The sequence below is a fragment of the Lactuca serriola genome, chromosome 4 (assembly GCF_051521515.1).
Source record: "Lactuca serriola cultivar US96UC23 chromosome 4, Lser_US96UC23_V15, whole genome shotgun sequence".
Classification (NCBI taxonomy): Eukaryota; Viridiplantae; Streptophyta; class Magnoliopsida; order Asterales; family Asteraceae; genus Lactuca; species Lactuca serriola.
Window position 1 is genome coordinate 215,330,280 of NC_136411.1, and position 3,391 is coordinate 215,333,670.

Consider the following 3,391-nt stretch of genomic DNA (forward strand, 5'->3'; position numbering starts at 1 on the left):
CAGTTTGTAGCAAGATGTATGAAAAAGCTTCAATAATAGCTTTTCTCAAATTTCATGAGTTTTTTCTTCGTGAGAATGCTAATTGAAAGCTAGAGCACGGAAAATATAAATTACAACTTGTGCACGGCATCACTAGGACTCCTGATCCAATTATACCAATTAATTTTGAGCGTGCTGCGTCTAGAACTAAAGCATAATAAAATCAGTGTTATATGAAAACTTTTGAAATGAATAAAATAGTCAGATAGCCAAAAGACGAATCGAATGGACAAACTAAGTAAAATAACATGGTCTCTGTAAATAGAATAAATTAAAACCGGTCCGGTTGACAAATGAGTGTACAATTAAAGATGAACGAAACAAAACAAAATAATGACCATTATTCTATATTTTGTCACTGCATTTGAACCCAAATACCAGGACTTGGGATCTCTTTGTGAACAACATATAAAAGATAATTCCCTGCCGGAGCAACATTACCAGAGGGCGGTGTGGTTACTACAACTTGATATCTTGACTTCCCCAAAATCTTGGCAGCCACACCACCATCGAGCACCAGCAATCTTTGATTCATGGAAAAGGAGTGTGTGTTGAACGGAGGTGCCATCATTGTCACTGAGACGGAGCTTGGATCCACAATGCCTGAAACTGTAAACACAATAACTAATTGCTTTCCGTACCCTATTTTAGTGTTTTTTACAGGCAATATTATTTTGGGGCGTAAATCGGACGAGTTTGAATCCAAATAAGAAGGAGAGTACGCCTCCAAACTCAGCTCAGTGGGATAAAGGACGTTTCCGAATTCATATTTGTCGTGGGGGTTACTTCCACCAACAAGAACTCGTCCATCTCTTAGTAAAACAGCTGTGGAATGGTAAACTCTTGGAATGGTGCTTGGATTCTGCACTTCAAATCGAGACCCGACCTGTTTATCAGGTTGGTAAACCACTGGGCTAAGAACAGGGTTCCTCCCAAGTTCCCAACCTGCAACTCCAGCAGATACACCATTGATGATTAAAACATGAGCATTGGGAAGCAACAACATGTCACCCATAACTCGAGCCAAAGGCATGGTCTCCATGACCCATTGAGGGTTAGGGTCAGATATTTTGATCCTTCCGCATGTATCCAAAGCTCCATCAAATATCCCTTTATTTGCATTAACAAATGCTCCTTTTGGTGCACCCCCACAAACCAATACTTCAACCGCATTTACTGTTCCCTTTGTTATGCGCAGAGGGAGAAGTACAGCAGATCCGGTACTCGGATAACTCCTTGGTTGACCATCGGGCATTGTAGGGTAAGTCTTGATAACTTGGTTGTTGGAATAGTCGAATAAAATAGCACGATTGTTGGCAAAAATGAAAAGATTCCCATCAGGATAGAGAAATACAAATGGGTATAAATTATTCTCAACGTTAGGGTCGTTCGTTTGAACCAAAAAAGGTAAACTAGGAGTGTTCTCAGTGGCCGACATCTTGGGGTAGAACTCATAGCTAAATGCCCGGCGGCCACCAATAATAATTTGTCTGCCATCTGGCAATATATGATTGGTCGCATACCATCTCTGTTGATTCAGGCCATTACGTATCTCTTGCCAGTCGCATGAATCACACGATTTATAAATTCTGACAACACGATAACCATCATCAAAGCCACCAGTTTGGACCAATCTTCCATCGGGCATTAATGTTCCAGACGAACACCAGACATTGCTGAGCACCATGAGTGGACGAACGGTGTTTGATGCAACATCATACTCGACTGAATGGGCAGAACAATCGGTTGTGTTAGGACGACATGCCCCGTTTGGAAGTGAGATATTGGAGACTCCAAAATCGGTGCGGTCATACATGACAACACGATCATTGGGAAGTAACTGTGCGTGCATGGCCGAAATTCCAATGCTTGGGAGGAGGACAGACCACGATCCACCTGCCGCCGGACATTGCTGGGCATTGAGCAGGAGCACCAGAAAGAAGAAGAAGAGGTGATGATATAGGTGGGAAGTGGAAGGAGCCATGGCTTTGGTTTATTTTATTTGCTCTTCTTCGAATTTGTTAGGTTTTTGTGTGTTTATGGAAGTGTGAATGGTGGCTTTATATACACTTTGAGGCGATGAAAAGAGTCTTCTATGATGGTTTTTCACTCGGGTATGGTTCATGAACTGCGTTGTGAATTAAATAACCCATTAGTCAACCTGAATGATAAGCGAATTTCATTCAATCATTTAACCATGAAATATTCATTCTTAATTTTATAAGGATAGACTCACAAGGTGGATTCTCCTTTGATCTTGTTTATTTGTCAATGCATGTTTTCTTTTATTGGATGTTATTATCAACCTTTTAGTTTTCTATTTTTCATATTACAACAAGCCTCCACATGCTTTCTCTTCATGTTTTTGGATATGACAAGATCGAGTTTTGTAAAAATATTAGGGTCATTTAAAAGAAAATATTGTAGAATTATGGTATTTTTAGATATGACAAGATCATACCTTGAACATCATTGCATATAGTGGACATTTTTTTACAAAGCAAATAGTTGTAAGTTAACGGAACTCGACCATCGGTTCAATGATAGATCATTGGAGTTACTTGATGTTTCAACAAATTTAGACCCTAACAGTTCTAGTGAGAGTTTCTCGAAACAATGATATAATGTATTTTGTTTGAAAGTTTTTCGTGAAGATTTTAATAACTTTGATAAAGTACATTCAAATATAGACCAACAATATTATGAGTTTGATCTCATTCAACATGCAAATAACAAAAGGTTGGCATCTATATCGTAGTTGAGTCAATAGTTCATAAAGGCTAGAAGAGTTTACACAATAACAAAGTGTTGTTCAATTTCCTAATCAAAGCAAAATATACTGGAGGCTAAATAGACCATGTACAACACAGAAAAGAAGAAGTTACATGAGTTATATAAGGAGAAATTACAGGGGCTAAAGTTAAAAGTAACCATAAATAAAATAATTTAAATGGTTTCACCAATTGGGCTATTGGTCGTAATACACTGGGCTATTGGTCGTAATACACCTCGAAATAAGGAGGATTTGTCGGATACTCCAATCTTGAAGTGAATATGAATGAAGGAGTTGATACTTAGGGGCTTTGTGAGTGCGTCTGCTGGTTCATATGCTGGGTTGATATAAAGAACTATTAACGAACCGCCTGCTACCTTTTGAAGTACAATGTGGCAACATGTTTCATCCGAGAACTATGTATTAGATTGGCGCTAGAGTATGTGGCAACCGTATTATCACAAAATAGCATAGGAGAAGACAAGTGTGTAACAACAAGGTCTGTAAGTAAATGTTAGACTCAGGAGATTTCATCCGCCATATTAGATAAGGCTTTGTATTCTGCCTCTATAGAAGACT

The 3,391-nt window shown here is 38.7% G+C and overlaps 1 pseudogene; it reads right to left on the minus strand.

Annotated features, from left to right (window-relative positions):
- Positions 1–278: 278 nt before the first annotated feature.
- On the minus strand, positions 279–2,077 carry LOC145103268 (aldehyde oxidase GLOX pseudogene; annotated as a pseudogene).
- Positions 2,078–3,391: the final 1,314 nt, after the last annotated feature.